At 43.9% G+C, this 15,001-nt stretch overlaps 1 protein-coding gene and 2 non-coding genes across 4 annotated transcripts in view; 1 reads left to right on the top strand and 2 right to left on the bottom strand.

The window, feature by feature from the left end:
• The window catches only part of LOC126469967 (uncharacterized), a 552,724-nt gene that overhangs the window by 23,359 nt on the left and 514,364 nt on the right, over positions 1–15,001 (bottom strand). The gene's annotated exons all lie outside the window — the stretch shown is intronic.
• Trnai-uau (transfer RNA isoleucine (anticodon UAU)) lies at positions 13,292–13,366 on the top strand. Its single transcript has one exon. It is a non-coding gene; the product is annotated as a tRNA-Ile (tRNA).
• Positions 14,828–14,902, bottom strand: Trnas-uga (transfer RNA serine (anticodon UGA)). Its single transcript has one exon. It is a non-coding gene; the product is annotated as a tRNA-Ser (tRNA).

Below are 15,001 nucleotides of genomic sequence, written 5' to 3'. Positions count from 1 at the left end.
CCACTATTGAATTCCAGTCCCCAACATAATTAAGCTTTCATCTCTCTTAATCACATGAATAATTTATTTTATCTCATTATACTTTTCTTCAATTTCTTCATCATTTACACAGCTAGTTGGCATATAAACTTGTGCTACTGCAGTAAGTGTTGGCTTTGAAAATGCATTCACTAAGCTGTTCACAGTAGCTTAGCTGCATTCCTATTTTATTATTCATTATTAGATATACTCCTTGATTACTCCTGCTTGATTTTGTATATATAATCCTGTACTGACCTAACCAGAAGGCCTGTTCCTCTTGTCATTATACTTCCCTAATTCCCACTATATCCAATTCAAAACCTATCAATTAATGGAAAATTCAGGATGGAAAAACAACAGCATAATGAAAAGGATGGATTGCTATTCACCATGTAGAAGAGACACTGATTCACAGACAGCCACAATGAAAAGACTGCTATACATTTTAGCTTTCAGAAAAAGGCCTTCTTTTATAGTAGAATGCAGACATATTCACATAAGCACAACTCACTCACAGTCACATGACCACTGTGTCTGGCCACTGTTGCTGGACTGAGTCATAACTGTACCCAATGGGAGCAGCAATCTGGTGGTGGGGTAAGGAGGAGCCATGGGGCAGGGATGAGGTACAGCAGAGTGGCATAAAAGAAGGCTTAGTTCTGTATGTGGGACCCTGCAGGGACATGGTCAGGATAGGGTAGGTTTGAGGGTGGGGGCATACAGATGTGAATAAAGAGAAATAGAGAAGGGGAAAAGGACTAGTGAGTGCACTGGTGGAATAGAAGGCTGTGTTGTGCTGGAGTAGGAGCAGGGAAGGGGACAGGTAAATAGAGGACAGGGACTAGGAAAGTCTGAAGCCATGGAGGTTAGGGGAACATAGGATATACTGCAAGCAGATTTCCCACTTGTGCTGGTATTGGTAAGAAGGACTCTAATGTCACACACTGTCAAACAGTCATTGAAGAGAAGCAAGTTGTGTTGGGCAGCACGTTCAGCAACTGTGTGATCCAGGTGTCTCTTGGCCACTGTTTGTTGGTGGCCATTCATGCAGAGAGACAGCTTGTTAGTTGTCATGCCCATATAGAAAGCAGCATAGTGGTTGGAGCTTAATCTATAGATCACATAATGGCTTTCACAGGTAGCCAAGCCGTTGATGGGATAGGAGATGCCTGCCTGCAAGTGGAGTAAGTGGTGTGGGAGGATGAATGGGACAAGTACTGCTTCTAGGTCTAGTGCAAGTACATGAATACTGAGACAAGAGGTTGGGGACAGGGGTGGAGCGGGGATGGACAAGGATATTGCGTAGGTTTGGTTGGTGGAACAATACCACCGTGGAAGTATTGGGAAGGATACTGGGTAGGATATTCCTCATTTCAGTGCATGGCAAGAAGTAATTGAGTTCCTGGTGAAGTGTGCAATTCAGTTATTCCAGTCCTGAGTGGTAATAAGCCATGAGGGGAGTACTCCTTTGTGGCTGGGCAGTGAGTATGTGGGAGGTGGTAGATTACGGGAGAGACAAGGCACAGGAGATCAGTTTCTGTACAAGTTTGGGTGGTTAAAAAAAAATCAGTCTGTGGGGGCCTCCATGAGACCCATGGTACATTAGGAGAGGGACTGCTTATGTCTGCAGATGGGATGACCACAGGTGGCTAGGCTGTGTGGTACGGACTTCTTGGTGTGGAGAGGATGACAGCTGTCATTGCAGAGGTATTGCTGGTGGTTGACAAGTTTGATTTGGACAGAGGTACTAATGTAGCCATCCTTGAGGTGGAGGTTAGCATCAAGGAAGGTGGCTTGTTGGGTTGAGAAGGACCAGGGGAAGTGAGAGGTGGAGAAGGTGTTGAGGTTCTGGAGGAATGTAGACAGGCTGTCCCCATCCTCACTCCCAGTTATGAAGATATCATCAATGAATCTGAATGAGGTGAGGGTTTTGGGATTCTGGGTGGTTAGGAAGGATTCATCTAGATCTCCCAGAATAGAGTGGCATATGATAGTGCCGTGCAGATGGCCATCACTCTAAAATGGATTTGTTTGTGGATGTTGCATTCAAAGGAGAATAATTGTGGATGAGAATATAGTTGGTCTTGCTGACGAGGAAGGACATTGCAGGTTTTGAGACATATGAGCATTGAGAAAGGTAGGGTTCAATAGTAGCAAGGAATGGACATTGGCCCTGCTGATCACTGTTGGTGCCAGCTCCCTCTACACTGACATCCCAAATGCCCATGGACTTGCTGCTATTGAACACTACACTTTCCAGTGCCAAACTGACTCCAGACCTATGACCTCCTTCCTGGTAAGCATGACCAACTATGTCCTCACCCACAGTTACTTCTTCGAAGATATCACTAACAAACAAATACATTGTACAGCAATGGGTACCTAATTCTTCCTAGCCACCCAAAAATCCCAAGCCCCTCATGTGGTTCAGGTTCACTGATGACACCTTCATGATCTGGACTGAGGGTGAGAAAACCCTGTCCACATTGCTCCATAACCTCAACACCATCTCCACCACTTACTTCACGTGGTACTCGTGAACCCAACAAGCCAGCTTCCTTGATGATGACCTGCACTTCAAGGATGGTTACATCAGTACCTCTGTCCAAATCAAAGCTACCAAACACCAGAAATATGTCCACTTTGACAGCTGCCATCTTCCGTGCTGAGAAGTCCCTTCCATACAACCTAGCCACCCATGGTCATCACATCTACAGTAATGAACAGTCTCTCTGCAAATATGCTATAAGACAATAAATAAATATATAAATAAAATAAAAAAAGAATATGCACCTCAAAGAAGTTATGGAGATAGGGCACAAAGTTATGTTCACACAAGGAAAATGCGAAATTGCAAATTGGTGGCTGTTGGATGAATGTGTGATGTTGCAGCACAGTTTCACTGCACAGCTGGCAAGGATAGTAAACAGGGGACAGTTTGATATCAAGGCACCAAGTGTTTGTGAATTTCAGTCCATGTACTCAGTTGGATAGCAATTATACCTCACGGACAGGAGCATGAAGAATATACACAGTTGTCAGCATTGCAAGAGGATGTGTAGTTGGGCTTCGAGAAGCTGGTTCGAGTACTCATTGAATTATTCAACATTTGAATAGGAGTGATGCCACTGAACATAGCTTCAAGAAGGTAGCAGTCGATGAAGGGAGACAATAGAATGTGAGGACTGAGTAGTTGTTATGGGGGCATTCAGAGCCCCAGATTCATCATTATCATCAGACATTCAGCTGGTGCTTCAGCAACCAGTAGTACTATTAATAGGCAGCTCACAGAAAGGGAGGGGGGGGGGGAGCTCCCAGTGCCCCTTGCACTGACTACCACTGACTTCTATACACCAAAGTGCCTGTTTGCAGTGGTGTATGGCCTGGTATCTCATTGACTGGAGTAAAATTGAATTCAGTGATGAGGCTTGCTTTGAGCTGAGCCGAATGACCAGCCAAGATGTGTCTGGAAACATCCCAAACAGTGGTGGGATGTACGGCACAACAGTTAGGAGTGATGGTCTGGGGGGCCATTCCACTTCATAGCAGGATTCCTTTGGTTGTCACCCATGGCACCCTTACAGCACAGCGGCATGATGACAATATTCTACATCTCATTGAATGTGTGATGCTGCAGCACAGTTTCACTGCACAGCTGGCAAGGATAGTAAACAGGGGACAGTTTGATATCAAGGCACCAAGTGTTTGTGTTTTTGTTGCCCTTCATAGCAAGCTTTCCTGGGCTTACATTTCAGCAAGATAATGCGCTCCTGCTGCTTGCCTTTGTGCTTGCCAAATTCTATTTAGGCCAGTGAGGTTGCTGGATTTGACAACCTAAACACCAACTGGACAGAATTTGGCACAATATCCCTCAGGAGGACACCCAACAACTCTATTAATCAGTTTCAAGATGAATAACGGCTTGCATGAGGGCCAGAAGTGGACCAATGGGCTACTGACTTGCTCAATTTGTGGTGCTCTTTTCTCTTGAATAAATCAGCCAGTTTGTCTGAAATTGTAGTCATTTGTTTGTCTGTACATGTACACCACATCTATCAATTTCCATCCCATAAGGATAAATCCTCCATGGTACGCAATTTCCCCCCCTCCCCTTAGAGTTTATACCAAGGGTCTCCCTGAGACCTCCACAGACCAAAATTAACCACCCAAACTTGTACAGAAACAGTTCTCCTTTGCCTTGTCTCTCCAGCCAACTACCACCTCTCACATACCCATGATCTGGCCACAACGGAGCACTCCCATTGTAACTTAGTACTGCTCAGGACTGAAGCTACTGAATCACATTCTCCAACAGAGTTCTGACTACCTCTTTTTATGCTCTGAAATGAAGAATGTCCTACCTTCTGTCCTTTGCAAACCTCCCACAGTGGCATTCCACTGCCCAATAAAGCTGCAGAATATTCTGTACATTCCTACTCCACCCCTGCTCACAATCCTCTTGTTTTGTGGCTCATATCTCTGCAATAGACCTAGGTGCAAGACCTGTTCCATACATCCTCCCACTACCACGTACTCCAGTCCAATCACTGGCATCTCCTGTCCCATCAAAGGCAGGACTACTTTTGAAAGCAGTTGTGTGATCTACAAAGTAAGCTCCAACCACTGTATTGCATTCTATGTAGGAATGATCACTAACAAGCTGGCTGTCTGCATGAATGGTCACCAACAAACTGTGACTGAGTGATACCTGGACTATCCAGTTGCTGAAGATGCTGCCCAACATAATGTGCTTTACTTCAATGACTGATTCACAACTTGCATGTTCAGGATCCTTCCTACCAACACAAGCACAGGTGGTATATCCTACGTTCCCTTAACCCCTTGGCTTCAACCTTCGCTAGTCCCTGTCTTCCACTTGTCTATCCCCTTCTCTGCTCCCACTCCAGCACAACACAGCCTACTGTTCCACCAATACAACCACTAGTTCTTTTTCTGTTCCCGATTTCTCCACCTGCCTCCTCTCTCCCATTCCCCCCACCCCCCTCAAGACTGCAACCTAGCAGCCCCTATCCTGTCACCACTGCATCTCTGAGTACTCCCACAAACAGCACTATGCCTTCGCCCTCCCCACCCTGCAATTTCCCCATCACCTGCCCATGCCTTCTCCTTACCCCCACCACTCGATTGCCGCTCCCATCAAGCATAGTTAAGGCACAGTCCAGCTACAGTAGCCAGAGACAGTGGTCATGTGCATGTAAGTTGTGCTTGAGAGAATTTGTGTTTTTTGCTGCAGAAAAAGGCCTTTTGGCCAAGAGCTAAAATATCTGGCAGCCTTTTTGTTATGCCTGTCTGTGATTCAGTGTCTCCTCTGTGAGTAGCACTCTGTCCTTTTCATAGTATTGTTGTAACTTCAGCCTGTTCATTTCCATTTTTAAATTTTCTAACCTATCTGCCAAATTATGGGATCTAAAATTCCATGCTCCAACCCATAAAATATCTGGTTTGTTTCTCCTGATAACATACTCCTGAGTTGTCCCCACCAAGAGATCCATATAAAGGACTATTTTACATCTGGAATATTTTACCCAAGAGGAGGCAATCAACATCTAACCATATAGTGGAAAATTACGGTAGTAGTTTCTTCTTGCTTTCAGTTATTAGCATGTCGAATCATCCAGACTGTGCTGTTACAAGGGCAGATCAGTCAATCAACTAGACTGTTTCCCCTGCAACTACTGAGAAGGCTGCTGCCCTCTTCAGGAACCACACATTTGTCTGGCTTCTCAACAGATATCCCCTCCACTGTGGTTGCACCTATGGTATGGTTGTCCGTATTGTTGAGGCACAAAACCCACCCCACCATCACAAGGTCCATGGTACAGGGGAGGGGGGAAGGGACAAATACATTGTAGCAAACAGATGATCCCTCAATAACCATTCACTCCATTAATGGGCAATGAACCACATGACTTGTTATAGGTACTTGCTAATCTCACTACACACTATTAATTTTTCGTAGTGCTTACATGTAGAAGTAATGACATTTATGAAACATCAACTGTGTCAGGGTAGAGTTGCTTTCTGCCATTAATGCAGCATATGAATAGTCTGCACTGAATAAAATGATGATATGGGAAGGAATGAAACTGATATGCTTTCAAAACACATATTTTGCTAAGCTTTCATTCCAGAAAATGCTTGTTTATAGTGTTTAACCTTCTGAGTCTCATGTTTCTCTCATATTTTATGATCAAAGCAGTAATAAGCAGTTTTGTAACTGGAAACATAGTATTCTATTGCTACAGTAGCCAACTCATGCAAATACCTGGGTGTAACACTTTGTGGGGATATGCAGTGGAATGACAACATAGGCTCAGTCGTAGATAAAGCAGGTGGAAAATTTTGGTTTATCGATAGAAGAGTAGGGAGATACAATCAGTCTACAAAAGAAATTGCTTGGAAGTCCCTTGCGTGACCTATCTTAGAATACTGCTGAAGTGTATGGGACTCAAACCAAGTAGGACTAACAGGAGATATCAAATGAATACAAAAAAGGGCAGCACACAGGGTATAGGTTAGTCTGATCCATGGGAGAGTGTCACAGATACGCTGAAGATACTGAATTGGCATATGCCTGAAGACAGAAGCAAAGTATCCCAAGAAAGTCTACTTACAAAGTTTCTAGAACTAGCTTTACATGATGACTCTAGGAATGAACTACAACATCTCTGCATCACTCCCATGGGTTTGTAAGGACAAGACCAGATTAATTACAGCATACACAGGGGAATTCATTTTGGTTCCATATATGAATGGAATGGGAAGAAGCCCTGGTAACTAGTACAATGACAAGCACCTTCTGCATTGCATTTCATGTGGTTTTCAGAGTGTGGCAATACATGTAGATTGTGACAAGAGTATCTTGGACTTGGTCCAAGATGTAGACATTTTTTTTAAATATTTGCTCACCACATCAGCTTTCAAGTTTAGTCTGCCTATAACAGGAACCTCAACAGTAGAAGTGAGGTGCACTGCTTACAACACTACTTTTATGCAACAGAAGAAGGCTACACAGAAGTAGAGACTTGTTTTCAGTTTAAGAAGCATTTTTGAATGAAAGTAAAATAATTTATTTGCAACTTTTCCTTCGCCACTATTAGCCCTCATTCCATGTTCTTTAGTAAAAATATGTTTTTATTTCTTTATTGTGTAAAATTTGTATGGGACAGTAATAAAATTTTATGAGAAAATTTATTCTGTGGGAGTAACACAACTGATAATCAACAGTGCACTGTTTGCAGCATACGAGAGTTGGAACTTTAATAGTGGCAACTATTTATTTACAGCTTGTACAAGGCAGAACATGTTTCAAGTTTTACTGACCTTCAGAGTAGTCACCAGCATTGTGTATGGCCTGTCAACAGTGATGTGTAAGTCATATGATACTCTTAGCAGTGCCAGTTGTGTTGAGAGTTCCAGCAGCGCGGTCTATTGTCTGACAAATTTGTAGCAGTTCTGAAGTGAATGCCATGAAGTGTTTCCTTCAGTTTAGAAATGAAGTTGAACGTATTAGGGCTTATGTTAGGGGAGTGCAGCCCCATCAGTCAAACACTTCAGTAACAGCTTGCACTGTATGTGCTTGAGCACTGTCCTGCAAAATGACAGTCAGGTCCTGCAAAAACTATCATCACTTCTGTCTCTATGCTGTTCATTTTTGGAACACAACCTACAACCAGCTTAGAGACAGAAATGATGACACTTTCTGCAGGACATGACTATCATTTTCCAGGACAATGCTCTAGCACATACAGTGCAAGCTGTTACTGATTTGTTTGACTGATGAGGCTGCTGAGTGCTATACCACCTACTGCACTGTCCTGACTGAAGCTCTTGTGAGTTCAACTCGATTTCTAAACTGAAGGAAGCGCTTCATGACATTCGCTTCAGAACTGCTACAAATTCGTCAGGCAATAGACCACGCGCTCGAGGTATCAACACAACTGGCACTGCTAAGAGTATCCTATGACTTCCACATCACTGGCAATGGGTTATACACAATGTTGATGACTACTTTGAAGGTCAGTAAAACTTTGAAACACATATCTATTTTGTACGAACTGTAAATAAATAGTTGCCACTATTAACGCTACAACCCTCATATCTTTATAAAATTACATTCTTTGATTTCATTTTCTGTGGTCTTTGCTGATGATTCACATGTGCTTTGTATTAATTGCACTAATAAAGTCAATTTTTTGTGTACAGTATCCATGTACATGTTGTTTATGTTGTCCTTCATAAGCAGTGACCCTGGAACTAAAGTGATGTGGTAGTCAACAGTTCATTAATCCATAGGTCACTTTGTTACATATTGTCATGTCACCCATGCATAACCCATTGTGCACTACTGACAGTGCAATCCATGGCATCAAGAATGAGACTGACATTCTACAACACCCTTCTATGTCACTGCTGCCATGGAATTATGCACCTCATGCTGATATCAGTTGTCATATCATGGGATCACTCATGCCAGTTGTGCCATCAGATTTGGTGCCACTGCCATAGGTTGTTGTTTTGCACAAAAAGACAGCAGGATAGTGTGACATCAAACCAAAGGTGAACATACTCCCAGTTCAATCATGTGTGCTGGTACCAATCACATGAGCTATAAACTTTCCACTCAACAGCTCTACCGGCCTACCAATGTGGCAATTACAAATCCAGGTACCACTATTCATATTCAAACAGCCAAATATTTGGTTTGCTATTGTGGAGAATATTTTTATACAACACCAAATATATGATGAATTTGAATAATTTATGTTGTTGATCTACAGCTTTGATCAATGTGCTTCTATGGTGGTGTTGGACATTATTTTACACATTGTTTAACATACCTGCTGTCCTCTCCCTCCCCCACTGCAAGACTACAGCACCCTCAAAGTTGTGTTGACCTCTTTCTGCAAGAAGCCATCAGGTCAGTGACTAACACAGCTTCTTTACCACTAGCAGTGCATTAACTGGTTGCTTTTGGTGACACTTATGTGCTATCATTGATTACAGCATTCTTTTGGATGTTCTGCTGTTACACATTTAGCAGCAATATTTACTTCTGCATGTGCAATGGTTCAAATGGCTCTGAGCACTATGGGACTCAACTGCTGAGGTCATTAGTCCCCTAGAACTTAGAACTAGTTAAACCTAACTAACCTAAGGACATCACAAACATCCATGCCCGAAGCAGGATTCGAACCTGCGACCGTAGCGGTCTTGCGGTTCCAGATTGCAGCGCCTTTAACCGCACGGCCTCTGCATGTGCATTCAACCTTAACTGCACATGAAAGTCAGCCATTATGTAAGTTTCTGCAAGTGGCTGATAGAGCACATGGCCTGATGGACTCAAATGCTGTTACAACCATGTAGAGCACTGAGTGTTGCCAGACGCAGCTGACATGGAGCTGCCAAGAAGCACAGTTACAACTGACCATCAACCACCAAGCTTCACTGAGGATTTCTGATCTCTCTATGCTGCCATGAAGAAGCTGACTAAACAACTCAGATATTGGAACTGTGAAACACAATTGCAGATGGCTTGACCATACAAACTGACCACCCACCACAACTAGGATGTCATGAAACCAACCCAACAGGATTTTGCTGATTCCACAGGCTTTTTGGTTTTCAAGCTATGAACTGTAAAGTTACATGTTCTCCTCCAAATGACTTTCAAGATCTATTTTAGAAACAACAGATCATGGCAACTATGCTGCCAAGGGGAAAAAAATAGTACACCTGGAAAGATGATGTTGATTTTATTCTCTTGACAGCATATGCCACTGACAATGGTTTCAGCATCATCCACCAACAGATAGCATAGTGGAATAATTACCAGAGCGCCATCTGTGACTCCCCTTTAATAGGGAATGCTCATAGCCAGAAGGCTTTGTGTGGTGCAAATGTGACAAGCACGCAGACACCTATGCCACAGATATGCTCTCATGCTTCCTACAGCCACCTGAGTGAGTTTAAAAGAGGTCAAATTGTGGCCTTCTGCATGGCAAGATGGTCCTTTTGGAGAGTTGCCACAAACGTTGGATGTGCTGCATCACTTGTGCAATGATGCTGGTATCACTGGTCATGGCAACATTCTCACACCTGTAGACAAAGTTCTTGACATCTACACAGCACAGATGCCCACCAGGATTGTAGCATTGTTGGGGCAGCAATGGCAGATCATATAGCTTTCACAGCTTAGATCTAAGGGCTTGCGATCCCAGACATATCAACATGAACAGCTGTGAACTGGTTATTAGCAGTGAGACTATGGGCATGCACATATCTAGCTCATCTTCCACTCATACCACAGCATCGATGTGCACAGCTTGACTGGTGTTGTCAGGGGATCACTTGGAAGATGTAATGGCATGTTGAGGCTTTCAGCAATGAAAGCAGATTCTGCCTGCATGCAAGTGATGGCCGTTTGCCATTATGACATAGACCTGGTGAGTGTTGATGGGACAAGAAGTGATTCATGTGACTCCTCAGTCCTTAACTCTTATAGAATTACAGGAAGAGGTTGAGCAGGTGTGTTATAATGTATCCCAGGACAGAATTTGCTATCTACATGCTTCAGTGGATGCCAGAGTCAGTGCCCACATTGCTGCCCATGAATGCTACACTATGCGCTAATATGGGTGTTTCAGCCTGGGTCAACACCTGATGCCCAAGAACTGCTTCTGCTATTGATCTGTAAATGCAATCATTTCACATATTCCATATGCATTGCTGCAACAATAAATCTTAAGTGAAATGGAAACCTGTAAAAAGGTGTACTAATTTTTTCCCCCAGCAGTGTACAAGCAGCGTCTACCTCCACGGGTCGGTGTTGGAAGACGCGAGCTGTGAACAACTAAAAATGATGCTACAGTATGCGAGTTGACTTCCTCAGCAACTGTCAGACGTGCAGCATCATGAAAACTGTTTATTTATGATCACTCTACAGGGCTGATGTTTATAGTCAACACTGGGTCAGATGTCAGCACAGTGCCTGTTAGAGACTTCCCGGATGCCAAATACACCGGCACAGCTCCCTTGAAAGCAGTCAGTCACACTGTCATACAAACATATGGACTAAAAACAATGGTGTTTGACAATGAACTCTCTACCTTTGTACTTATATGGATATGGTGTCTGTTCTTTTAGACATGTCCAAAAAAATAGACACCATTGATGACCTGCAGCCATCTAGAACGAAACTAGAATTATATATTAATACCTTCAGCTGCTGATGGGCATTGATATGTATCAACAGGGACAGGTGAAAATGGGTGCCCTGACCGGGACTTGAACATGAGATATCCTGCTTACATGGCAGATGCTCTATCTATCTGAGTCACAGATGGCACACAGGACAGTGCGAGTGCAGGGGCTATCTCGCGCACATCTCCCGCGAGATCCACATTCTCACCTTATATGTCCACACACTACATTCGAAGTGTCCCTACCCAACACACTCATTACTCGTGGAAGACATTCTTACCAAGTCCCGTAAGAGTTTGGGCAATATGTGAGCATCCACACAGAAGAGGAAGGTCATGGCTGGTATTTCCAGAACTATATACTTATATGGATATGGTGTCTGTTTTTCGGACATGTCCAAAAGGACAGACACCATTGATGACATGCAGCTGTCTAGAACGAAATTAGAATTACATATTAATACCTTCCGACACCATATCCATATAAGTATATACACTCATGCTCATAAATTAAGGATAATGCTGATACATGGTGAAACAATGCTCTGGTGGACAGTTTGTGGGTTTAAATCACCTCGAGGTGTGCCCATGCAGTGCAACTGACCTGTGGTCATCGCACTGTAGTGCTGGCAGCAGTCCCCATATGCAGAGGTGTGATGGTGCATGTCAGAGGACAGTGCAGCAAGTAAGTGTGCAGACATTTTCAGCCGTGCTATTGGTGACTGTGTGTTGAGAATGGCTCAAAGAACACATATTGATGACATTATGAGGGGTAGAATACTAGGGTGACTGGAGGCTGGTCAAACACAGCAGGTAGTAGCATGGGCCCTCCGTGTGCCACAAAGTGTGATCTCAAGATTATGGCAATGATTCCAGCAGACAGGAAACGTGTCCAGACACTACAGTATGGGACACCCACAGTGTACAACACCACAAGAAGATTGATATATCACCATCAGTGCCTGCAGATGGCCATGGAGTACTGCAGGTAACCTTGTTGAGACCTTACACAGCCACAGGAACAGTTGTCTCCAGACACACAGTCTACAGATGACCGAATGAACATGGTTTATTCACCGGGAGACCTGCAAGATGCATTCCACTGACCCCTCGTCAAAAGAGAGCCCTTAAAGCCTGGTGTCAAGGACACGGTATATGGTCATTGGAACAGTGGTCCCAGGTTATGTTCATGGACAAGTCCAGGTATAGCCTGAACAGTGATTCTCACTGGGTTTTCATCTAGCATGAACCAGGAACCAGATACCAACCCTTTAATGCCCTTGAAAGGGACCTGTATGGAGGTCGTGGTTTGATGGTGTGGGGTGGGATTATGATTGGTGCACTTACACCCCTGCATGTCTTTGACAGAGGAACTGTAACAGGTCAGGTGTATCGCGACGTCATTTTGCACCAGTATGTCCACCTTTTCAGGGGTGCAGTAGGTCCCACCTTCCTCCCGATGGATGATAATGCACGGCCCCTCTGAACTCCCATCATGGAGGAGTACAGACACTTCAGGAGCTCCAACAGGCACTGGTGCGAGAATGGCAGGCTATACCCCAGCAGCTGCACAACCATCTGATCCAGAGTATGCCAACCCATTGTGCAGCCAGTGTACGAGTGCATGGTGATCATATCCCATACATGCGCAGGAAACAGTGGCGTTTTGTAGCACATGCGTCTTGGGATGGTTTTCTGAACTTATCACCAATACTGTGGACATACAGATCTGTGTCATGTTTGTTCCCTATGTGCCTATGCTATTAGCACCAGTTTTGTGTAGTGCCACACTGTGTGGCACCACATTCTGCAATTATCCCTAATTTATGAGCATGAGTGTAGTCCTGGCAATACCAGTCATGACCTCTTTTGTGTGGATGCACATATATTACCTGAACTCTTACGGGACTTGGTAAGAATGTCTTCCACAAGTAATGAGTGTGTTGGGTAGGGACACTACGAATGTAGTGTGTGGACACATAAGGTGAGAATGTGGGTCTTGTGGGAGGCGTGCATGAAATATTCCCTGCAGTCACACTGTCCTCTGTGCCCTTGGTGGCTCAGATGGGTAGAGCGTCTGCCATATAAGCAGGAGATCCTGGGTTCAAGCCCCAGTCAGGGCACATATTTTTACCTGTCCCCTTTAATATATATCAATGCCCGTCAGCAGCTGAAGGTATTAATATATAAATCTAATTTTGTTTCCCTACCTTTGTGCTTGCCAACACTGACCAACCCATTCTAAGTGCCAATATCCTTATGAAAAACGTTTTGATTGTGGACTTGCACTGCACAATGCCCGCCTTGTTCATACAGCCAATGGACTGATTATTCCCAGAGTCAAAGGACAATTGACATCCTGCATTGACAGCAGGAAAGACAACCTCACAAGCCTATCCTGCAGATGACAGAATCTGGTGGGAGCAGTATCACAAGAACCTGGAATCAGTTATCCTTAACTTGGAGGAGAAGGCTGAAGCAAATAGTTGTGAAACGAATGAATTATATCGACAGAACAAAGTTGTGGAAGCTACTATTTTTGAAATTGTGTACAACCTTCAGGCTGCTCAAAACTTGACAGAATGAATCACAGCAGAACAGACAGGAGTTATTTCTTCACCATCTGCTATAGCCTCCAAGCCACTATGACCTATGACAGATAGGGGTGTGGTAGGACACAAAATGGTACACCACATATGGCAAATCTGCCAGTTTCTTCATGTGATCACAAAATAGTGCCTGACCATCTACATGAGACCAAGGCTGTCTTCTACAAGATATTACAAAAAGGTGTCATGCACCCATCTGAAACCTATTGTCCTCTACTCTACACCTCATGCATAAAAAAAAGGCTCATCATATCCTTGTGGCAACTATCAGGCATTGAATGCCAGAACCATTCCAGACAGATACCCCATGCCATACATCCAGGATTTCACAAATTCACTGATCAGCAGAAAAGTTTTCAGTGAGTCAGATTTTCATAAAAGTTACAATCAGGTATCTATGGCAACGCCAGACATATCAAAGACTGCAATGATTACCCAACTTTGAATTTTTGATTAGGCTGTTTGGGTTTAAAAATGCTGCCCAGACTTGGCAGTGTTTTCTGTCTGGTGTAGGCCAGCTCACTGATTTGCTTCTCTTGATGACATTTTGGTATTATCAGAAAATGCCAAAGACAGTGACAAACATCTGAATGAAGTGCAAAGCAGGCTAAGTACCCATGGAGGCATGCTGAATGAAGGAAACTGCATGCTGAGTGAACCAGTTTTAACTTTCTTTGGCTACAGAATGTTGGTCCAAGGCATCTCCCCTTTACCGGAGAAGTTGGAGATGTTACGTTCGTTCTCTCAACCTCAGAACTACAAAGAACTCAGGAAGTTTCTCAGAATGGTAAACTTTATCATTGCCATCTTCCCTGAACTGCTGCCATTTGGACACCTCTAACCAACACATTAACTGGAGATGTCAGAAGTGGCAAATGCCCCCTTCTGTTGAAAACAACATAAATTCTAGAATGAGATTTTCACTCTGCAGTGGAGTGTGCGCTGATATGAAACTTCCTGGCAGATTAAAACTGTGTGCCCGACCGAGACTCGAACTCGGGACCTTTGCCTTTCACGGGCAAGTGCTCTACCAACTGAGCTACCGAAGCACGACTCACGCCCGGTACTCACAGCTTTACTTCTGCCAGTACCTCGTCTCCTACCTTCCAAACTTTACAGAAGCTCTCCTGCGAACCTTGCAGAACTAGC

The sequence above is a fragment of the Schistocerca serialis genome, chromosome 3, assembly GCF_023864345.2.
Source record: "Schistocerca serialis cubense isolate TAMUIC-IGC-003099 chromosome 3, iqSchSeri2.2, whole genome shotgun sequence".
Classification (NCBI taxonomy): Eukaryota; Metazoa; Arthropoda; class Insecta; order Orthoptera; family Acrididae; genus Schistocerca; species Schistocerca serialis.
This window is presented reverse-complemented; position numbering and strand designations above follow the sequence as displayed.